At 49.5% G+C, this 24693-nt stretch overlaps 1 pseudogene across 1 annotated transcript in view; it reads left to right on the top strand.

The window, feature by feature from the left end:
- The window catches only part of LOC147118275 (uncharacterized), a 95328-nt pseudogene that overhangs the window by 5386 nt on the left and 65249 nt on the right, over window positions 1-24693 (top strand). Inside the window, exons 2-3 of the transcript XR_015077897.1 lie at window positions 7906-9489; window positions 22530-22679. The product of XR_015077897.1 is annotated as an uncharacterized LOC147118275 (transcript). The remainder of the gene's footprint in view (window positions 1-7905; window positions 9490-22529; window positions 22680-24693) is intronic.

Below are 24693 nucleotides of genomic sequence, written 5' to 3'. Positions count from 1 at the left end.
GATCCTGCCGACTACGCCAAGTTGTAAGAACCGGGTTTTTCTGGTCCTCTTCTTGAGTTCCGTAGTACGAAGAATTCCAGGCTCGAGGGTTCGGAGAGTTAAAACAACATCATTTTATTCATTACTGTTCGGAGTGGTCATACAGCATATCGACAGTACATTCGTGTCCCGAGGGTCACCCCGGGTTAGACACGTGGTGCCAGCATTTATGTCCCCGGGAGATGTCTGACCCTCTTGATGTTCCACACGCCTTCTGGCTAAGAGAGAGAGAATACCGGTGGGGAAGCCCCTATTATACCGTGGGACAAGGGTCACTACATCACTTCCCTGGCAACAAGTGTTCCATTACATCACTTCCCTGGCAACAAGCGTTCTCCGATAAGGGTCATTACATCACTTCCCTGGCAACAAGCGTTGGGACAAGGGGGATCACCGGGTTTTTCTTTCAGTTTGACCATGATCTGGTCTTCAGTCTGGCAGGCAAGTCCTGACTTGTCTCACTGTTGCATATGCCTCCCTGAAGTGATTGGGCACCGAACAATGGCTAGTCAATCATTCTCTAGTCAGTTAGGCCCTTTCAGTGGCCCTGATCTGGTCGTTAGCACTTCGTTAACACTTGGCCTCAGGCTGAGGCAGATTCTCTGTTCTGCTAGCTTTTGCACTTTGCACAGCTGGGGCTGCTTTTTAATCTAATCTAGACTTTCCTTGTGTGAAGCCATTTTTGTAAGCCAATTCATTGCCCATTTTATTCACGTTTCCACATCGCCTTCTTGAACCGCTGCAGTCCTTATGGTGTAGGTACATCCACAATGCTGCTAGGAAGGGAGTTCCAGGATTTTGGCTCAGCGACAGTGAAGGAATGGCGATACAGGTCCAAGTCAGGATGGTGTGTGGCTTGGAGGGGAACTTGTAGGTGGTGATGTTCCCATGCGTCTGCTGCCCTTGTCCTTCTAAGTGGTAGAGGTCGCGGATTTCGAAGGTGCTGTTGAAGGAGCTTTGGCGAGTTGCTGCAGTGCATCTTGTAAATGGTACACACTGCAGCCACAGTGCGCCGGTGGTGGAGGGAGTGAATGTTGAAGGTGGTGGATGGAGTGCCAATCAAATGGTGTCGAGCTTCTTGAGTGTTGTTGGAGCTGCACTCATCCAGGCAAGTGGAGAGTATTCCATCACACTCCTGACTTGTGCCTTTTAGATGGTGGAAAGGCTTTGGGGAGTCAGGAGGTGAGACACTCGCTGCAGAATTCCCAGCATCTGGCTTGCTCTTGTAGCCACAGTATTTATATGGCTGGTCCAGTTCAGTTTCTGATCAATGGTAACCCCCAGGATGTTGATAGTGGGGGATTCAGCGATGGTAATGCCATTGAATGTCAAGGGGAGATGGTTAGAGTCTCGCTTGTTGGAGATGGTCATTGCCTGGCACTTGTGTGGTGCGAATGTTACTTGCCACTTGTCAGCCCAAGTCTGAATGTTGTCCAAGTCTTGCTGCATATGGACACGGACTGCGTCAGTATCTGACGAGTCTCGAATGGTGCTGAACAGTGTGCAATCATCAGCGAACATCCCCACTTCTGACCTTATGATGGAGGGAAGGTCATTGATGAAATAGCTGAAGATGGTTGGGCCTAGGACACTGCCCTGAGGAACTCCTGCAGTGATGTCATGTGATTGAGATGAATGACCTCCAACAACCACAGCCAAATTCCTTTGTGCTAGGTATGATTCCAACCAATGGAGAGTTTTACCCTTGATTCCCATTGACTTCAGTTTTGCTAGGGCTCCTTGATGCCACACTCGATCAAATGCTGCCTTCATGTCGAGGGCAGTCACTCTCACATCACCTGCATGCTTACATTCAGCGATTGGTGCACAAGGACACCCAGGTCTCGTTGCACTTCCCCTTCTCCCAATCTATTGCCATTCAGATAATAATCTGCCTTCCTGTTGTTGACACCGAAGTGAATAACCTCACATTTATCCACATAATATTGCATCTGCCATGCTTCTGCCTAATCACCCAACCTGTCCAAATCATACTGGAGTTTCTCGGCATCCTCCTCACAGCATACACGCCCACCCAGCTTTGTGTCATCTGCAAATTTGGAGATATTACATCTAGTTCCCTTGTCTAGATCATTAATATATATTGTGAATAGCTGGGGTCCAAGGACCGATCCCTGCAGTACCCCACTAGTCACTGCCTGCCACTTGGAAAAAGACCCGTTTATTCCAACTCTTTGCTTTCTGTCTGCCAACCAGTTCTCTATCCAAGTCAATACCTTGCCCCCCAATCCCATGTGCCTTAACTTTACATGCTAATCTCTTATGTGGGACCTTATCAAAAGCCTTCTGAAAGTCCAAATACACCACATCCACTGGTTCACCCTTATCGATTTTACTAGTTACATCCTCAAAAAAATTCCAGTAGATTAGTCAAGCACGATTTACCTTTTGTAAATCCATGTTGACTTTGTCCGATCCTGTCACTGTTTTCCAAGTGCTCTGCTATTACATCTTTTATAATGGACTCGAGCATTTTCCCCACTACCGATGCCAGGCTTACCAGTCTATAATTCCCCGTTTTCTCTCTACCACCTTTTTTGAATAATGGGGTAACATTAGCTACCCTCCAATCCATGGGTACTGTTCCAGATTCCATCGAAAACCCAGCAGCTTCTCCTCCATCTCCACTCCAGCTCAAACTGCTGCAACAAAAAGACCTACACAGGCGGCCAGGGACCGACTTCCATCACCTGCAATAAAACTCTTCCCGACAGCCGCTGACTAATGGCGGCCGCAGCACCCACAATTCCCCGCGCCCCAGAAACCGCTCTATCCAACGCGCTGATTTCCCCACTGAGAGTGCGCATGCTCCCCAGGGCCGCAGGCCATTCTGGGAGCCTGGCTCCTGTCCTTTGTCCCGAGTCGGACTTGGTGGAGCCAGCTGAAGAAACCGGGAAGCGGCGGCTCGGATGGGGGAGGCGCTGCACGCTGGGTTTCCTGGTGCCGGGGCCCTGGCCGCACGTCCACCAGGCCCGGCCGCTCTGATTCTGATTGAGGTTTTTGATGAGGTAACAGAGAGGGTTGATGAGGGCAATGCGGTTAACGTGGAGTACATGGAATTCCAAAAGGCGTTCGACAGCGTGTAAAGTTAAGGCACATGGGATTGGGGCAAGGTATTGACTTGGATAGAGAACTGGTTGGCAGACAGAAAGCCAAGAGTTGGAAGAAACGGGTCTTTTTCTGAGTGGCAGGCAGTGACTAGGGGGGTACCGCAGGGATCTGTCCTTGGACCCCAGCTATTCACAATATATATTAATGATCTGGACGAGGGAACTAGATGTAATACCTCCAAATTTGCAGACGACACAAAGCTGGGTGGGCGTGTGTGCTGTGAGGAGGATGCCGAGATACTCCAGTATGATTTGGACAGGTTGGGTGATTGGGCAGAAGCATGGCAGATGCAATATAACGTGGATAAATGCGAGGTTATCCACTTTGGTGTCAAAAACAGGAAGGCAGATTATTATCTGAATGGCAATAGATTGGGAGAAGGGGAAGTGCAACGAGACCTGGGTGTCCTTGTGCACCAGTCACTGAAGCTAAGCATGCAGGTGCAGCAGGCGGTTCAGAAGGCAAATGGTATGTTGGCCTTCGTAGCGAGAGGGTTTGAGTACAGGAAAAAGGATGTCTTGCTGCAGTTGTACAGTGCCTTGGTGAGACCACATCTTGAGTATTGTGTGCAGTTTTGGTCGCCTTATCTGAGGAAGGATGTTCTTGCCATGAAAGGAGTGCAGCGAAGATTCACCAGGCTGATACCTGGGATGGCAGGAATGATGTATGAGGAGAGATTGGGTCGATTTGGCTTGTACTTGCTGGAGTTTAGAAGAATGAGAGGGGATCTCATTGAAACTTATAAAATTCTGACAGGACTAGACAGACTAGATGCAGGAAGGATGTTCCCGATGGCCGGGGAGTCCAGAACCAGGGGTCACAGTCTAAGGATAAGGGGTAAGCCATTTAGGACAGAGATGAGGAGGAATTCCTTCACCCAGAGGGTGGTGAACCTGTGGAATTCTCTACCACAGAGGGCAGTGGAGGCCAATTCATTAAATATATTCAAGAAGGAGTTAGATATATTTCTTAAGGTTAAAGGGATCAAGGGATATGGGGAGAAGGCAGGGACAGGGTACTGAATTTGGATGATCAGCCATGATCTCATTGAATGGCGGAGCAGGCTCGAGGGGCCGAATGCTCCTATCTTCTATGTTTCTATGTTCAGCCTCAGACAAATGTTAGGGAGAGGGATGGAGTCAGTGGCTAGGGAACGGAGTTTGTGGGGTGTCTGTCTCTTTAACTACAATTCATAGAATTATAGAAATTTACAGCACAGGAGGAGGCCATTCGGCCCATCTTGTCCATGCCGGCCGACAAAGAGTTCTTCTCCCTAATCCCACTTTCCAGCACTTGGTCCATAGTCTTGTGGGTTACGGCACTTCAAGCGCATAGCCAAGTACTTTTTAAATGTGACGAGAGTTTCTGCCTCTACCACCCTTTCAGGCAGTGAGTTCCAGACCCCCACCACCCTCTGGGTGAAAACATTTCTCCTCAAATCCCCTCTAAACCTCCAACCAATTACTTTAAATCTATGGCCCCTGGTTATTGATCTGTCTGCTGAGGGAAATAGGTCCTTCCTATCCACTCTATCTCGGCCCCTCATTATTTTATACACCTTAATCAGGTCTCCCCTCAGCCTCCTCTGTTCCAAAGAAAACAACCCCAGCCTCTCCAATCTTTCCTTGTAGCTGAAATTCTCTAGTCCTGGCAACATCCTCGTAAATCTCCCGTCTCAAGCAGTCACATCACTCCTGCAATGGGGCGACCAGAACTGCACGCAGCACTCTAGCGGTGGCCTAACTGGTGTTTTGTACAGTTCAAGCATAACCTCCCTGCTCTTACACGATACAGAAAGAGAGAGGCACTGACGTATGAGGAGAGATTGGGTCGACTGGGCTTATACTCGCTGGAGTTCAGAAGAATGAGAGGGGATCTCATTGAAACTTATAAAATTCTAACAGGACTAGGCAGACTAGATGCAGGAAGGATGTTCCCGATGACCGGGGAGTCCAGAACCAGGGGTCACAGTTTAAAGATAAGGGGTAAGCCATTTAGGACAGAGATGAGGAGGAATTTCTTCACCCAGAGAGTGGTGAACCTGTGGAATTCTCTACCACAGAAGGCAGTGGAGGCCAATTCATTAAATATATTCAAGAAGGAGTTAGATATATTTCTTAAGGCTAAAGGGATATGGGGAGAAAGCAGGGACAGGTTACTGAATTTGGATGATCAGCCATGATCGCATTGAATGGCGGAGCAGGCTCGAGGGGCCGAATGGCCTACTCCTGCTCCTATCTTCTATGTTTCTATGTTTCCCTCACTGATCGTGGCTCTTCACCAACACCGACTTTACAAAGAAAGCCCCGTGCGGCAGCCTGGAGCTCAGGGGCCCAGCGCGCAGGCGCGGGGGAGGATACATAGAAGATAGGAGCAGGAGTAGGCCATTCGGCCCTTCGTGCCTGCTCCGCCATTCGATGAGATCATGGCTGATCCTTTAATTCAGTATCCCGTCCCCGCCTTCTCTCCGTAACCCTTAACCCCTTTTGCCCGTAGAAATATATCTAATTCCCTCTTAAATATATTTAATGAGCTGGCGTACACTGCCCTCTGTGGCAATGAGTTCCACAGGTTCACCACTCTCTGAGTGAAGAAATTCCCCCTCATCTCTGTCCTAAATGGTTTAGCCCTTATCCTTAAATTATGTCCTCTAGTTCTGTTCTCACCCGCCAAGGGAAACATTCCTTCTGCATCCAGTCTGTCTAGACCTGTCAGAATTTTATACACTTCTATGAGGTCCCCTCTCAATCTTCTAAACTCCAGTGTGTACATCCCTAAACTACATAGTCTCTCCTCATAGGTCATTCCCGCCATTCCTGGTATCAGCCTGGTGAATCGCCGCTGCACCCCCTCCATGGCAAGAACATCCTTCCTCAGATGAGGCGACCAAAACTGTACACAGTACTCGAGGTGTGGTCTCACCAGTGCCCTGTACAGCTGCAGCAAGGTATCCCTGTTCCTGTATTCTAACCCTTTTGCTATGAAGGCCAGCATACCGTTTGCCTTCTTGACCGCCTGTTGCACCTGCATGCTCGCCTTCAGTGACTGGTGTACAAGAACACCCAGGTCTCTCTGTACTTCCCCCTCTCCCAATCTATTGCCATTTAAATAATAATTTGCCCTCCCGTTCCTGCACCCAAGGTGGATAACTTCGCACTTGTCCACATTATAGTGCATCTGCCATTTATCCGCCCAATCGCCCAGTCTGTCCAAATCGCTCTGGAGCTTCCTGGTCTCTTCCTCTGAGCCCACCCCACCTCCTAGTTTAGTGTCGTCTGCAAATTTGGAAATGCTGCATCCGACTCCCTGATCCAGGTCATTAATGTAAATTGTGAACAGCTGGGGGCCCAGGACAGATCCCTGTGGTACCCCACTTGTTACTGCCTGCCATTCAGAAAATGAGCCGTTTATTCCAACTCTCTGTTTTCTATCTGACAGCCAGTTCCCTATCCACGCCAAAACTTTCCCCTTTATCCCATGAGCCTCAATTTTCCATGCTAATCTTTTATGTGGGACCTTATCGAAGGCCTTTTGGAAGTCCAGGTACACCACATCTACTGGCTCTCCCCCATCTATTCTACCAGTTACTCCCTCAAAAAATTCCAATAGATTAGTCAAGCACGATTTACCCTTTGTAAATCCATGTTGACTCTGTCCTATCCTGTCCCCATTTGCTAAGTGCTCCGCTATTTCATCCTTAATGATGGACTCCAGCATTTTGCCCACAACTGATGTAAGGCTTACAGGTCTGTAATTACCTGCTTTTTCCCTACCCCCCTTTTTGAATAGTGGGGTAACGTTAGCTACCCTCCAATCCATCGGCACTGTTCCCGAGTCTAATGAATTCTGAAAAATCATCCTTAGTGCATCCGCTATCTCTAGGGCCACCTCCTTCAGTACCCTAGGATGCATGTTATCAGGCCCTGGGGATTTGTCCACCTTCAATCCCTTTAGCTTCCTTAACACCATATCCTTAGAGATATTGATTTGCGTCAGTTCCTCCTTTGCCAATGTCCCTATTTTTCCCGATATCCCAGGGAGGTTTTTTGTGTCTTCCTTCGTAAAGACTGACCCAAAGTATGCATTTAGTTGATCTGCCATTTCCTTATTTCCCATTATATATTCCCCCGTATCTGACTGCAATGGACCAACTTTGGTTTTCACCAGTCTTTTCCTTTTGATATATTTATAAAAGCTTTTGGAGTTAGTTTTTATATTTTCCGCCAGCTTGTTTTCGTAAGCTATTTTGCCCCTCTTGATCATGCCCTTTGCCCTCCTTTGCTCTATCTTAAACTGTTCCCAATCTTCCGCTCTGGCGCTTTTTTTGGCTATTTTATACGCCCTATCTTTGGATTTTATGCTGTCTCTAATTTCCCCTGTTATCCACGGTTGAGTCACCTTTTTAGATTTCCTTTTATGCCAGATTGGTATTGGATGATTGACAGGGGCCCAGGGTGTGTGCTGAGGATGCGCGGTGCGGGCCAGGCGCCTGTGGAGCAGGAGAGGGCGGGGCCATGGGGCGCTGCGTGGTGTCAGCCACAACTCAGCGCAGCGGCTGGAGCGCTTTCTGGAGCGCGGGGGCTTGTGGGAATTGCAGCCGCCATTACTGTTGATACTTTCAACCAACCTGTGCAGCAGCTGGGGCCTGAAAATCAGCTTCACTGCCCCTGGGCTGGGAAAGGGGGACATGAGACAACATTCTCCCTCTTACCCCTTTCTACACTCCTTTTACAGGGTTTTAGAAGTGGAGTATTTACAGACAGGAAGCTCAGACCAAACATCACGTCAGGATCTGACAGAGTCGCTCAATTCATCAGGACCTGAATATCATCGGCCTTTGCACATGGAAGGAGAGAGCAGCGATCGCAGCGCAGACAAACTGCACACGTGTTCCATGTGTGGACTCAGATTCAGCCGATCGCCTGACCTGGCGAGACACGTGCTCCGTCACACCGGGGAGAAACTGGGTAAAGGTGGGGACAGTGGGAAGGGATTCAGTTCCCCGTCTACATCAGAAGTTCATCCGCACAGTCACCCTGGGGACAGTCCGTTCACCTGCTCCGTGTGTGGGAAGGGATTCACTTGCACATCCCACCTGCTGAGACACCAGCTTGTTCACACTGATGAGAGACCGTTTCAATGTTCTGACTGTGGGAAGAGCTTTAAAAGATCCGGGGCTCTGACCAGACACCAGCTTGTTCACACTGATGAGAGAGCGTTTACATGTTCTGACTGTGGGAAGAGCTTTAAATACTCCCGGGACCTGAAGCAACACCAGCTTGTCCACACTGATGAAAGACCATTTACATGTTCCAACTGTGGGAAGAGTTTTAAAAGCTCCAGGGTTCTGACCAGTCACCAACGAGTTCACACCGGGGAGAGGCCATTTCCCTGCTCTGTGTGTGGGAAGGGATTCACTGATTCATCTAACTTGCTGATACACCAGCTTGTTCACACTGATGAGAAACCATTTAAATGTTCTGACTGTGGGAAGAGCTTTAAATGCCCCAGGGATCTGAAGGATCACCAGCTTGTTCACACCGATGAGAGACCGTTTACATGTTCTGACTGTTGGAAGAGTTTTAAAAGCTCCGGGGCTCTGACCAAACACCAGCGAGTTCACACTGATGAGAAACCATTTAAATGTTCTGACTGTGGGAAGAGCTTTAAATGCCCCAGGGATCTGAAGCAACACCAGATTGTTCACACTGATGAGAGACCATTTACATGTTCTGACTGTGGGAAGAGTTTTAAAAGCTCCGGGGCTCTGACCAGTCACCAACGAGTTCACACCGGGGAGAGGCCATTTCCCTGCTCTGTGTGTGGGAAGGGATTCACTTATTCATCTAACTTGCTGATACACCAGCTTGTTCACACTGATGAGAGACCCTTTAAATGTTCTGACTGTGGGAAGAGCTTTAAAAGATCCGGGGCTCTGACCAGACACCAGCTTGTTCACACTGATGAGAGAGCGTTTACATGTTCTGACTGTGGGAAGAGCTTTAAATACTCCCGGGACCTGAAGCAACACCAGCTTGTTCACACAGATCAGAGACCGTTTACATGTTCTGACTGTGGTAAGAGTTTTAAACGCTCCAGGGCTCTGACCAGACACCAGCAAGTTCACACTGGGGAGAGGCAGTTCACCTGCTCTGTGTGTGGGAAGGGATTCTTGCAGTACACCAACCTGCTGGCGCATCAGCTTGTTCACACTGATGAGAGAGCGTTTACATGTTCTGACTGTGGGAAGAGCTTTAAAAGCTCCAATGACCTGCTGAGTCACCAGCGAGTTCACACTGTTCTTTAGCGCAGGGTCCTGTAGACAGCTGGGGTGACATGAACGTGGAATGGATGAATGTTTTATAAATTCTTGTACTGCTGTTTAATCTTTCAATCTGTTATGCTGATGATCCCCTTGATTTGACTGTTAATGTTATTTTTGTTTTTCTCATCACAGGCAATTGCCTATTAAAAGTCAACCATCACAACCAATAAAACCTGTAACATAACAAAAAAAGGTTTAAAGGAAACTTAAATGAAATTAACATTCTATTTTCGGTGGTGATGATGCATGCCAGTCCCTCCGGTACCCACCGGTCACGGAAGGCCTTGAGCGCACCGGTGGACTGTTCATGTTATTACATCGAATGTACAGCACAGAAGCAGGCCATTCGGCCCAACTGGTCCATGCCGGGGTTTATGCTCCACACGAGCCTCCTCCGACATATCCTCCTATGTTTATCTGGCTTCTCCTTAAATACATCTATGTCGTTCACCTCAACTACTCCCTGTGGTAACGAGTTCCCCATTCTCATCACTCTCTGGGTAAAGAAGTTTCTCCTGAATTCCCTCCTGGATTTATTAATGACTATTATATTGATGGCCCCATAACTATGATGAGATTCTGTTAATCTGACCAGTATGTTGTTGTACTTTGTCTTTTTCTGATGAATGAAACATTACTGAGCCCCTGTACCTGTGTTATGGGATGAAGTGCCAGACAAGTGAAGGCACAACGTCTGGGTGTGAATCTGATAATAACCTCACGGACCATATAGGTGTGATGACCAGACGGGCTTGTGGTTATAGTCTGGTCACAGATGGACTAAATTCCCTGAATTAGCAGGAGTTCAGGAGGCGGTCAACAGACAGGTCCAAACAATCCCATTTCCTGAGCGGTAACCAAGCTTGTGTTTAAGAACAGGCCACTTAAGCCGTTGTCAGTTGGAACAGACTCAAGAAGATCGCGCGCGAATCCACTGTACTTCTATTCTCCAGATTGAGGGAATTATCACCCGATCTGTGTTCTGCAGCGCTCTTAATAAAGCCTGGAGAGATAACTTGTGTTCTTCTGAGCTTGATTATCTGGTATCCGAAACCCTGGGACTCCCGATCATTAGAGTCAACCTCAGTGTCTGGAAAGGGATTCCCTGATGTATCCCACCCGCTGACACACCAGAGTGTCCACAGTGTGACTGCGGTGGGTCGATTCCACTGTTTCCGATGCCTTTAATCACATCCAGGACTGAAACGTGTTAATTCAGGCAACTGGGGCATGTTAATGTTAAAACCCCAATAACTGGGCTGGATTTAAAGATTATTCCCTGTTCTCTCAGTACTAGTGAGCAGAGAGAAGCTGATGTTATAGAATCATAGAGCACAGTAGGATGCCTTTCGGCCCATCGTGCTGGTGCCGGCTCTCTGAAAGAGCGATGCAATTAGTCGCACTGCCCTGCTCTTTCATAAGAACATAAGAAATAGGAGCAGGAGTAGGCCATACGGCCCCTCGGGCCTGCTCCGCCATTCAATAGGATCATGGCTGATCTGAATCTAGACTCATGTCCCCTTCCCTGCCCTCTCCCCGTAACCCCTAATTCACTTATTTGCTAGGAAAATGTCTATCTCCATTTTAAATTTATTTAATGTTGCAGCTTCCACAGCTCTCTGGGATAGCAAATTCCATAGATTTACTACCCTCCGAATGAAGAAGTTTCTCCTCATCTCAGTTTTGAAAGGGCAGCCCCTTATTCTAAGATTATGCCCCCTAGTTCGAGTCTCACCCCTCAGTGGAAACATCCTCACCGCACCCACCCGATCAAGCCCCCTCACAATCTTATATGTTTCGATAAGATCGCCTCTCATTCTTCTGAATTCCAATGAGTAGAGGCCCAACCTACTCAACCTTTCCTCATAAGTTAACCCCCTCATCTCCGGAATCAACCAAGTGACCCTTCTCTGAACGACTGCAAGAGCAAGTATATGTTTTCTTAAATATGGAATGCAAAACTGTACGCAGTATTCCAGGTGTGGCCTCACCAGTACCCTGTATAACTGAAGCAAGACTTCCCTGCTTTTATACTCCATCCCCCTTGCAATAAAAGCCAAGATTCCATTGGCCTTCCTGATCACCTGCTGTACCTGCATACTAACCTTCCGTGTTTCATGCACCAGGACCCCCAGATCCCTTTGTACTGTAGCACTTTGCAGATTTTTTTCCATTTAGATAATAACTTGCTCTTTGATTTTTTCTGCCAAAGAGCATAACCTCACACTTTCCAACATTATATTCCATCTGCCAAATTTCTGCCCACTCACTTAGCCTGTCTGTCCTTTTGCAGGTTTTTTATGTCCTCCTCACTCACTGCTTTCCCTCCCATCTTTGTATTGTTGGCAAATTTGGATACGTTGCACTTGGTCCCCTCCTCCAAATCGTTAATATAGATTGTAAAGAGTTGGGGTCCCAGCACTGACCCCTGCGGAACACCACCAGTTACTGATTGCCAGCCCAAGAATGAACCATTTATCCCAACTCTCTGTTTTCTGTTAGATAGCCAATCTTCCACCCATGCCAGTATATTACCCCCAATCCTGTGATTTTTTACCTTGTGCAGTAATCTTTTGTGTGGCACCTTGTCAAATGCCTTTTTGAAGTCCAAATACACCACATCCACTGGTTCCCCTTTATCCACCCTGTTTGTTACGTCCTCAAAGAATACGAGCAAATTTGTCAAACATGATTTCCCCTTCATAAAACCATGCTGTCAGATTAAATTATGCTTATCCAAATATCCTGTTACTGCTTCCTTAATAATGGACTCCAACATTTTACCAACCACAGATGTTAGGCTAACTGGTCTATAGTTTCCAGCCTTTTGTCTACCTCCCTTTTTAAATAAGGGCATTACATTAGCAGTTTTCCAATCTGCTGGGACCTTTCCTGAATCCAGGGAGTTTTGGAAAATTACCACCAATGCATCCGCAATCCCTACCACTACTTCTCTCAAGACCCTAGGCTGTAAGCCATCAGGTCCAGGGGACTTATCTGCCTTAAGTCCCATGATCTTACCGAGTACCACCTCCTTAGTGATTTTATTCGTGTTTAGCTCCTCCCCCCCCCATAGCCCCCTGTTTGTCCAGTATTGGAATATTTTTAGTGTCCTCTACTGTAAAGACTGATACAAAATATTTGTTCAGCGCATTTGCCATCTCCATGTTCCCCACTACTAATTTCCCAGTCTCGTCCTCTAAGGGACCAACATTCACTTTAGCCACCCTTTTTCTTTTTATATAACTGTAGAAACTCTTGTTATCTGTTTTTATATTTTTTGCTAGTTTACTTTCATAATCTATCTTCCCTTTCTTAATTAATCTTTTAGTTATTCTTTGCTGGCTTTTAAATGCTTCCCACTCTTCTATCCTCCCACTAGATTTGGCTACTTTATATGCCCTTGTTTTCAGTCAGATACTATCCTTTCTTACTTTACTTAGCCACGGATGGCTGTCTTTTCTTTTATGCCACTTTTTCCTCAGTGGAATATATTTTTCTTGAAAGTTGTGAAATATCTCCTTGCATGTACACCACTGCTCCTGTACCGTTTTACACCTTAATCTATTTTCCCAGTCCACTTTAGTCAACTCTGCTCTCATACCTTCATAGTCTCCTTTTATTTAAGCTTAGTACGCTGGTTTGAGATCCAACTTTCTCACCCTCCAACTGAATTTGGAATTCAACCAAGTTATGGTCACTCATTCCAAGGGGATCCTTTACTAGGACATTTTTTATTAATCCTGTCTCATTACACAGGACCAGATCTAAGATTGCCTGCCCCCTGGTTGGTTCAGTAACATACTGCTCAAGGAACCCATCCCTAATGCACTCTATGAACTCTTTCTCAAGGCTGCCCTGCACAATTTGATTTGTCCAGTCAATATGAAAGTTAAAATCTCCCATGATTATAGCTGGTCCCTTATTACAACCCCAACTATTTCCTGATTTATACTCCGACCATTGGAGTTGCAACTGTTAGGAGGCCGATAGACTATGCCCACTAGTGACTTTTTCCCCTTATTATTCCTTATTTCCACCCAAACCGTTTCACAATCCTGATCCTTTGACCCAATATAATTTCTCACTATTGCAGTGATTCCATCCTTTATTAACACAGCCACCCCACCTCCTTTTCCTTCCTGTCTGCCCTTCCTAATAGTCAAATACCCCTGGATGTTTAGTTCCCAGTCATGGTCACCCTGCAGCCATGTCTCCGTAATGGCCACCAGATCATACCCATGTGTAGTTATTTGTACCATCAACTCATCTATTTTGTTATGAATGCTGCGTGCATTCAGGTAAAGAACTTTTAAATATGTTTTGTGACAATTTATTCCTGCTTTTACCCCCTTTACTACTTTACCTTTATCTTTATATATTCTGTCCCTTCCTGGCACGCTCTGGTTTTGAATTACCCCACTGCTACCTTGCTCTATTGCCTTCTCTGCTGACATTTTTCTGTTTCGCTCTCTTGAAACCTCCCCCCCACTAATTAGTTTAAAGCCCTCTCTACAGCCCTAGTTATTCGATTCACCAAGATTCTAGTCCCAGCACTGGCCAAGTGAAGTCTGTCCCAACGGAACAGCTCTCTCCTGTCCCAGTACTGGTGCCAGTGTCCCAAGAAGCAAAACCCATTTCTCCCACACCAGTCTTTGAGCCACGCATTTAACTCTCTGATTTTATTTACCCTAGCCAAATTTGCTCATGAGGGCAGGTACATCACGGGTTAGATACAGAGTAAAGCTCCCTCTACACTGTCGCATCATACACTCCCAGGGCAGGTACAGCACGGGTTAGATACAGAGTATAGCTCCCTCTAAACTGTCCCATCAAACACCCCCAGGGCAGGTACAGCACGGGTTAGATACAGAGTAATGCTCCCTCTACACTATCCCATCAAATACTCCCAGGGCAGGTACAGCACAGGTTAGATACAGAGTATAGCTCACTCTACACTGTCCCATCAAACACTCCCAGAGCAGGTACAGCACGGGTTAGATACAGAGTAAAGCTCCCTCTACACTGTCCCGTCAAACACTCCCAGGGCAGGTACAGCACGGGTTAGATACAGAGTAAAGCTCCCTCTACACTGTCCCATCAAACACTCCCAGGGCAGGTACAGCACGGGTTAGATACCGAGTGTCAGCCATGGCTCAGGCGGCAGCACTCTCTCCTCTGAGTCAGAAGGTTGTGGGTTGAAGTCCCACTCCAGAGACTCGAGTCTAAAACTCTGCGCTGCCCCTCCAATGCAGTGCTGAGGGAGTAAAGCCCAGTGCAGAGTAAAGTTCCCTCTGCACTGCTCCACTAGCAGGCCTGAGCCCCAAACTCCGAAGAGCGCCCTCTGCTGCATTCCACTTGTCTCAGCAGCGGGAGAAGCGGGCGGCGGAAGTCCCGCCCCTCGGGCACCCCGATTGATTGGAGGACCCGCTGCCACCTCAGTCCTCCGAGCTGCACCTGCTCTCTCCCTATTGGTCGGAGCCCACGTCAGTCACTGCCGTGGAATTGATGACGTGCCCCAGTCCAGCTCCCTGCAGAAGACACGGGGCTGCGGCCGCTCAATCCGCTCCACTCGGTGCGGGAGGGTGCTGGGACGGTGCGGTTTGTATTTACTTTTTATTTATCTCCCCGCCCGCGCTTCTCTCCGCTGTATATAAAAATACCTCATAAAAGTCACATTCCGCCGGTGATCCAGACTCTCGCGGTTGCCCGGGCCGACCCAGAATGCGAGGCCCTGCGCAGGCACGGTAGCGACTCATCCTTGGGAGCGGGGCCCGGCAGCGCATGCGGAGTAGGTGGAGGGGCGGGGCCTGTTCAGAGCCAGCGCTCTTGGAGCGGTGCATGCTGAGTAGGGGGAGGGGGCGGGGCTGCTCAGAGCCGGCGCTCATCTTGGAGCGGCGCATGCGGAGTAGGGGGAGGGTGCGGGGCCTTTTCAGAGCCCGCGCTCACCTTGGAGCGGCGCATGTGGAGTAGGGGGAGGGGCGGGGCCTGTTCAGAGCCCGCGCTCACCTCGGAGCAGCGCATGCGGAGGAGGGGGCGGCGCCTGTTCAGAGCCCGCGCTCACCTTGGAGCGGCGCATGCGGAGGAGGGGGCGGGGCCTGTTCAGTGCCCGCGCTCACCTTGGAGCGGCGCGTGTGGAGGAGGGGGCGGGGCCTGTTCAGAGCCCGCGCTCACCTTGGAACGGCGCATGCAGTGTAGGGGGAGGGGGCGGGGCCTGTTCAGAGCCCGCGCTCACCTTGGAGCGGCGCATGCGGCGTAGGGGGAGGGGGCGGGGCCTGTTCAGAGCTGGCGCTCACCTTGGAGCGGCGCATGCGGAGTAAGGGGAGGGGGCGGGGCCTGTTCAGAGCTCACCTCCAACAATGAGAACAACAACAACTTGTATTTCTATAGCGCCTTTAATGTAGGAAAACTTCCCAAGGCGCTACACAGGAGTATTGTAAAACATTGAAAAATGTGACCCCGAGCCACATAAGGAGAAATTAGGGCAGATGGCCAAAAGCTTGGTCAGAGAGGCAGGTTTTGATCAGCCATGATCTCATTGAATGGCGGAGCAGGCTCGAGGGGCCGAATGGCCGACTCCTGCTCCTATTTTCTATGAAAGAGAGGCGGAGAGGTTCAGGGAGGGAATTCCAGAGCTTAGGGCCCAGGCAACAGAAGACACGGCCACTGATGGTGCAGCGATTATAATCAGGGATGCTCAAGAGGGCAGAATTGGAGGAACGCAGATGTCTCGGGGGGGGAGGAGGTTGTTTACTTTGGAACCGAGGAGGCTGAGGGGAGACCTGATTGAGGTGTATAAAATTATGAGGGGCCGAGATAGGAAGGACCTATTTCCCTTGGCAGAGGGTCCACAACCAGGGGGGCGTAGATTTAAAGTAATTGGTCGTAAGTTTAGAGGGGAGTTGTGGAGAAATGTTTTCACCCAGTGGGTGGTGGGGGTCTGGAACTCACTGCCTGACAGGGTGGTAGAGGCAGAAACTCTCATCACATTTTAAAAAGTACTTGGATATGCACTTGAAGTGCCGTAACCTACAAGGCTACGGACCAAGTGCTGGGAAGTGGGATTAGTGTGGATAGCACTTAATCGGCCGGCACGGGCAAGATGGGCTGAATGGCCTCCTTCTGTGTCGTAATTTTTCTGTGATTCTATCGCGGGGGGCGGGTGGTTGTGAGGCTGAAGGGAATAACTAAGATAGGGAGGGGCGAGGCCATGGAGGGATTTGAAAACAAGGATGAGAATTTTGAAATCGAAACATTGCTTAACCGGGAGCCAATGTAGGTCAGCGAGCACAGGGGTGATGGGTGAACGGGACTTGGCATTGAGTTACAACACGGGTAGTTTTGGATCACCTCCAGTTTACGTAGGGTAGAATGTGGGAGGCCAGCCAGGAGTGTGTTGGAATAGTCGAGTCTCGAGGTAACAAAGGTTCGGGTGAGGGTTTCAGCAGCGGATGAGCTGAGGCAGGGGTGGAGACGGGCGATGTAACCGAGGTGGAAGTAGGCGGTCTTTGTTATGCTGTGGATATGTGTTCGGAAGCTCATTTCAGGGTCAAATATGACACTGAGGTTGTGAACAGTGTGGTTCAGCCTCAGAGAGATGTTAGGGAGAGGGATGGAGTCAGTGGCTAGGGAACAGAGTTTGTGGCAGGGACTGAAAACAATTTCTTCAGTCTTCCCAATATTTAATTGGAGAAAATTTCTGCTCACCCAGAACCAGATTAGAGATCGTGGAGGGGTCGAGAGAAGTGGTGGTGAGGTAGAGCTGGGTGTCGTCAGCGTACATGTGGAAACTGAAGCTGTGTTTTCAGATGATGTCACCAAGGGGCAGCATTTAGATGAGAAATAGGAAGGGCCCAAGGATCGATCCTTGGGGGACACCAGAGGTAACGATGCGGGAGCAGGAAGAGAAGCCGTTGCAGGTGATTCTGTGGCTACGATTAGATAGATAAGAATGGAACCAGGCGAGTGCAGTCCCACCCAGCTGGAAGACGGTGGAGAGGCGTTGGGAGAAGGATGGAGTGGTCAACCGTGTCAAAGGCTGCAAACAAGTCAAGAAGGATGAGGAGGGATAGTTTACCTTTGTCACAGTAACAAATGATGTCATTTGATGAGACTTGATTTGACTTCAGGGCCAAGTCAGTGAGGTGGATTGGGCTGTTTCTGGCTGTGGTAAACCACTTTTATCGTTCACTATCGTTACACTATAGTTATCACTGTTATATCCTTACTCTATGGTTATCACTGTTCACACTGTTGTATCACTATACGAGGTCACCTCTTGTCACGCTGTTATACCTGGGCTGACCACTGCTGACTCCGCCCATGGCTCCACCTACCTGCCCAGGTATAAAGGTGGTCGACTGGCTGGCATTCCTCCTTGTTGGATCCGATCACCCACGAGGGTGGGCTCTGTTATTTAGCCAATAAAAACCTATAGTTACTTTCTTAACTCGTCGCTTTTCATTGGATGAATTGATAGGTATATCAATTTTATTGGCTAAGTAACGGAGCCCACCCTCGTGGGTGATCGGATCCAACAAGGCCACAGATGCCAGCATCCCCACGTGTGAGTTATGGGGGCGGCTATCTTTGATCCAGGCAACCGACACCAGCAGTGCCTCATGTGAGTTGTGGGGGCAGCCATCTTCTCCGCCATTTTTTCCAACCTCGTGGGCGCCGCCATTTTACCCACCACACTCGACCGCCACCTTGCCTCCAGACCCGACCACCGCCTCACCCGCAGACTACAGCAGCTCGCTCAGCCATACACTAGCCTCCGTCACACTGGACCAAGCCCGCCCGCATCACCTGTCCAAGTCCATGATGGACATCAAAGTAAACGGCCGCGCCACGACCTGCCTGTTCGACAGCGGAAGCACGGAGAGTTTCATCCACCCAGACACGGTGAGTCACTACTCCCTCACTGTCCGGCCAACGCGCAACCGGATCTCGATGGCATCGAGGTCCCACGCCACAGGCATCAGCGGCTACTGTGTTGTGACCCTGTCGGTTAAGGGCACGGAGTATAAAAATTTTAAACTCCTCGTCCTGCCCCAGCTCTGCGCTGCCATCCTACTAGGGCTGGACTTCCAATCCCACCTCCAAAGTGTCACTCTAGCATACGGTGGACCCCTCCCCCCACTCACAGTCGACAACCAGCAGCTTTTAAACCACTTACCGCGTAACACCTGCGGCCTATCCACCCTCAAGGTCCCGCCACCTTCCCTGTTCGCTAACCTCACCCCCGACTGCAAACCCGTCGCTACCAAGAGCAGGCGGTACAGTGCCGGGGACAGAGCTTTCATTAGCTCTGAGGTGCAGCGTCTCCTGAAGGAGGGCATCATCGAGGGGAGCACCAGCCCCTGGCGTGCCCAGGTCGTAGTCGTTAAGACCGGCAATAAAAACTGCCTGGTCATCGACTACAGCCAAACCATAAACCGGTACACCCAGCTGGATGCATACCCCCTTCCCCGCATATCTGATATGGTCAATCAGATTGCACAATACCGAGTATTCTCTACCATCGACCTTAAGTCGGCCTACCACCAACTCCCTATCCGCCCTGAGGACCGCCAGTATACCGCCTTCGAGGCGAATGGACGCCTCTACCACTTCCTTAGGGTTCCCTTCGGCATCACCAATGGGGTTTCGGTCTTCCAAAGGGAGATGGACTGGATGGTTGACCAGAATGGGCTGCACGCCACGTTCCCCTATCTAGATAATGTCACCATCTGCGGCCGCGACCGGCAGGACCATGATGTTAATCTGGAAAGATTCCTCCAAACGGCCCAATGGCTGAACCTCACCTACAATAAGGAGAAATGTGTGTTTAACACCTCGCGCCTTGCCATCCTCGGCTGCGTAGTAGAGAACGGAGTCATCGGCCCCGATCCCGAAAGAATGCACCCCCTCATAGAGTTACCCCTCCCCCACTGTCCAAAGGCGCTGAAGAGAACCCTGGGGCTCTTCGCCTACTATGCCCAATGGGTGCCCAATTATGCGGACAAAGCCAGCCCCCTCATGAAGTCCACATCCTTCCCCCTTACGGAGGAAGCGTGCGCAGCCTTCTCCCTCATTAAGGGAGACATTGCTAAGGCCACAATGCACGCGGTGGATGAGTCCATCCCTTTCCAAGTGGAGAGCGATGCATCCGACTTCGCCCTAGCCGCTACCCTTAACCAGGAGGGGAGACCGGTGGCCTTCTTCTCAAGGACCCTACAGGGCCCTGAGATCCGACACTCGTCGGTCGAGAGGGAGGCCCAGGTGATCGTGGAGGCTGTACAATGCTGGAGGCATTACCTGGCAGGCAAACGATTTACCCTCCTCACCGACCAGCGTTCGGTCGCTTTTATGTTTAATAACAAGCTGAGGGGCAAAATCAAGAATGACAAGATTTTGAGGTGGAGAATCAAGCTCTCCACCTACGATTATGATATCTTGTACTGGCCAGGTAAGCTGAACGAACCCCCTGATGCTCTATCACGAATTACATGCGCCAACGCGCAAATTGATAGATTTCAGACCCTCCACAACGACCTCTGCCACCCCGGGGTCACCAGACTTTACCACTTCATTAAGGCCCGCAACCTGCCCTACTCCATCGAGGAGGTCAGGACCATGACCAGGAACTGCCAGACCTGTGCCGAGTGCAAACCGCATTTCTTTAGGCCGGACAGAGCAAGCCTGATCAAGGCCACCCGCCCCTTCGAGCGCTTGAGCATCGATTTTAAGGGGCCCCTCCCGTCCTCTGACCATAATGTGTACTTCCTCAACATTGTTGATGAGTACTCCCGTTTCCCCTTTGCCTTCCCCTGCCCAGACATGACCAGTACCACGGTCATTAAATGCCTGAACGACCTCTTCACCTTGTTTGGGTTCCCAAACTATATACATAGCGACCGGGGCTCCTCCTTCATGAGCGAGGAACTCCGTCAGTTCCTACTAGCGAGAGGTATTGCTGCAAGCAGGACCACCAGCTACAACCCCCGAGGGAACGGCCAGGTGGAAAGAGAGAACGCGACTGTATGGAAGGCCGTCCTCTTAGCCTTAAAGTCTAAGGGCCTCCCAACCTCCCGCTGGCAGGAAGTCCTCCCGGCAGCGCTGCATTCCATCCGGTCACTACTTTGCACTGCCATTAACGCCACCCCCCATGAACGAATGTTTGTTTTCCCCAGGAAGTCAACTACGGGAACCACGCTACCAACCTGGCTGACCTCTCCGGGGCCCGTCTTGCTGCGAAAGCACGTGAGGGCCCATAAAACAGACCCCCTGGTCGAGAGGGTGAACCTCCTGCACGCCAACCCCCAGTACGCCTATGTGGCATACCCAGACGGGCGGGAGGACACAGTCTCCTTACGAGACCTCGCACCCTCGGGCATTCCGGAGACACCACCTTTACCCCCCCCACCACCCCCCCAATTCCAGCCCAGGTAGACAGCATGCCAGAACCCCACGAGCCTTCGCTGACCATGCAGACACCAGCATTAACACCGGATAATGCAACACCGCCGCTGCGACGATCAGAAAGGCTTACGAGGCCTCCGGACAGACTGACATACCAGAACTGGTAGTACACTTCACCCCGCCGGACTCAAATCTAAACAAGGGGTGAATGTGGTAAACCACTTTTATCGTTCACTATCGTTACACTATAGTTATCACTGTTATATCGTTACTCTATGGTTATCACTGTTCACACTGTTGTATCACTATATGAGGTCGCATCTTGTCACGCTGTTATACCTGGGCTGACCACTGCTGACTCCACCCATGGCTCCACCTACCTGCCCAGGTATAAAGGTGGTCCACTGGCTGGCATTCCTCCTTGTTGGATCCGATCACCCACGAGGGTGGGCTCTGTTATTTAGCCAATAAGAACCTATAGTTACTTTCTTAACTCGTCGCTTTTCATTGGATGAATTGATAGGTATATCACTGGCCCACTGGTTATTGTGGGCACGGGTGGACACCAGTGGGACCGACTCTGCCCTGTTTGTTCTTTGAATCAAAATTAGCCCAAAAAAATTCCTGCTTCCCCCTTACCCTTTCTACACTCCTTTTACAGGGTTTTAGAAGTGGAGCATTTACAGACAGGAAGCTCAAACCAAACATCACCTCAAATTCTGACAGAGTTATGTGATTCCTCAAGACCTGATTCAGTCACTCCTCCAATCTGCTGGCACCCCCGTGAGTTCACACTGATGAGAAACCTTTTAAATGTTCTGAAGGAGCTTCAAAATCTACAAATACCTGAAGCGACACCAGTGCCTACACACTGGGGGAAACCCGTTCACCGGCCCCGTGTGTGGAAGGGATTCACCCAGCCATCCGCTCCGATGATGCACCAGCAATTTCACATGATGGAGAGACCTTTAACCCGCTCCATGTGTGGGAAGGGATTAATTGCACCCTCCATGCTGCTGAGACACCAGCTTGTCCACACCGATGAGAGACCGTTGACCTGCTCCGTGTTTTTGAAGCGATTCTCTCATTCTGCCACCCTCCTGAGACACCAGCTTGTTCACAGTGATGAGATTAAATGTTCTGACTGTGGGAAGAGATTTAAAAGGTCCCAGGACCTGAAGAGACACCAGCTGGAGAGAGCAGGAGAGATTCTGTTCACCTGCTCCGTGTGTGTGAAGAGATTCACTTGGTCCTCGAATCTGCTGGCACACCAGCGAGTTCACACTGGGGAGAGGCCGGTGAAACATTCTGACTGTGGGGAAAGCTTTCAAATGTCCCAGGAGCTGAAGGGACACCAGCTGGAGAGAGCAGGAGAGAGACCATTCACCTGCTCCGTGTGTGGAAAGGGATTCACTCAGTCATCCAACCTGTTCAGACACCAGCAATATCACACTGGGGAGAGACCGTTCACCTGCTCAGTGTGTGGGAAGGGATTCACTCAGTCATCCAACCTGTTGAGACACCAGCAATATCACACTGATGAGAGACCATTTACATGTTCTGTCTGTGGGAAGAGCTTTAAAACCTCTGGGGATCTGAACGGACACCAACGAGTTCACACTGGGGAGAGGCCGTTCACCTGCTCTGTGTGTGGGAAGGGATTCACTCAGTCATCAAGCCTGGTGAGACACCAGCAAGTTCACACTGGGGAGAGGTCATTCACCTGCTCCGTGTGTGGGAAGGGTTTCACTCGGTCATCCCACCTACTGACACACCAGCGATATCACACTGATGAGAGACTATTTAAATGTTCTGTCCGTGAGATGAGCTTTAAAACCTCTGAAGATCTTAAGCAACACCAGCGAGTTCACTCCGATCAGAGACCATTTACATGTTCTGTCTGTGGGATGAGCTTTAAAGCTCCAGGAATCTGAACAGACACCAGCGAGTTCACACTGGGGAGAGACCGTTCACCTGCTCTGTGTGTGGGAAGGGATTCACTCGGTCTTCCCACCTGCTGACACACCAGCGAGTTCACATTGTTCTGTAGCGCAGGACCCTGGAGACAGCTGGGGTGACATGAACATGGAATGGATGAATGTTTTATAAATTCTTGTACTGCTGTTTAATCTTTAAGATTGTTGTGCTGATGATTCCCTTTGTTTCACTGTTCATAGAAACATAGAAGGTAGGAGCAGGAGTAGGCCATTCGGCCCCTCGAGACTGCTCTGCCATTCAATGAGATCAAGGCTGATCATCCAAATTCAGTACCCTGTCCCTGCCTTCTCCCCATATCGCTTGATCCCTTTAGCCTTAAGAAATATATCTAACTCCTTCTTGAATATATTTAATGAATTGGCCTCAACTGCCTTCTGTGGTAGAGAATTCCACAGGTTCACCACTCTCTGGGTGAAGAAATTCCTCCTCATCTCTGTCCTAAATGGCTTACCCCTTATCCTTAGATTCTTGTGTCTGTGTGTTGATAGAGACACTGAAGGCAGGAGTTGGTTTGATAGGTGTTTACTAAACAAAGTCTGGAGGGGAACTAACGGATACAACACAATACTCAGGCTTATATAGCCCGAGTGGCCATTACCGGCATTACAGTACACATGGGGCTCTTAAAGGCACATACACTACAATACCTCCCCTTTTAGCTAACCAGTACATAATATTTTAAGTAATTATTAATTACATGTTACAAGAAAAATAATCTATACATTGCTGCAGTTAATTAATTATAAGTCAGTCTCTCTGGAGGCTTCCTGACTCGGTCCGGATAACGCCTCGGTGGTGTAGTAGTTTCTGGTGGTGTTGTAGGTTCTTTTGGTAAGGCTGATTCGGCTTGAATGCCAGTGTCGGGTTCATCGGGTTCCACTATCACCGGATCGGAGGTAGATATAGGTATCTCTACTTCATCGTTAGGCGTATAGAGTTGTGGTGTAGGTTGTCCCTTTTCGGATGACTCTATGATTTGGTCAGCATGGCACCTTATTATGCTTTCTCCGATGTCCACGGTATACATCAGCGGTCCTAGTCATGTGCAGATAGTTCCAGGCTGCCATTTCTCGGTACGGTAGTCCCGGGCCAAAACTTGTTGACCTATCTGGAAGGTTCTAGTTGGCCTTTCATTCATACCTTGAAATTGCCGGTTCTCCACGTCCCTTCTGATGTTGGGCTTGATCAAATCCAGCCAGCATCTTAGGCTTCTATTGAAGAACATCATGGCGGGAGTTTGGTTTGTAACCATATGTGTTGCATTCCTGTATGCGAACAAGAAGTTATCCACCTTGTGCTGAAGTTTTATGTCTTCATTACCCATGGCCTTTATGGCCTTCTTGAAGGTCTGGACAAACCTTTCAGCTAATCCATTGGCGGCGGGATGGTATGGGGCGGACGTGTAGTGCTTAACCCCATTGTTTTTTAAGAACTTCTTGAATTCTTCGGACACAAATTGCGGTCCATTATCACAACAGATCTGTTCCGGCAGCCCATTCCTGGCAAATATGGTCCTTAATACTGTGATGGTTTTTCCCGTGGTGGTGGAGGACATCTTGATTACCTTCGGCCACTTGGAGTGTGCATCAACCGCGATTAAGAACATTGAGTCCATAAATGGACCAGCAAAGTCGATGTGTTCCGTTTGCCAGGGAGATGAGGGCCACTCCCATGGATGTAGAGGGGCTTGTGGTGGGGCGTTTTGGACCTTCTGGCATCCTAGGCAGCTCTTGGTCATTTCTTCGATGTCTCCATCGATACCTGGCCACCATACAAACGCTCTGGCTAGGTTCTTC

The sequence above is a fragment of the Somniosus microcephalus genome, chromosome 4 (genome assembly GCF_052327205.1).
Source record: "Somniosus microcephalus isolate GS21.2 chromosome 4, FLI_Smic_1.0, whole genome shotgun sequence".
NCBI classification, from domain to species: domain Eukaryota; kingdom Metazoa; phylum Chordata; class Chondrichthyes; order Squaliformes; family Somniosidae; genus Somniosus; species Somniosus microcephalus.
This window is presented reverse-complemented; position numbering and strand designations above follow the sequence as displayed.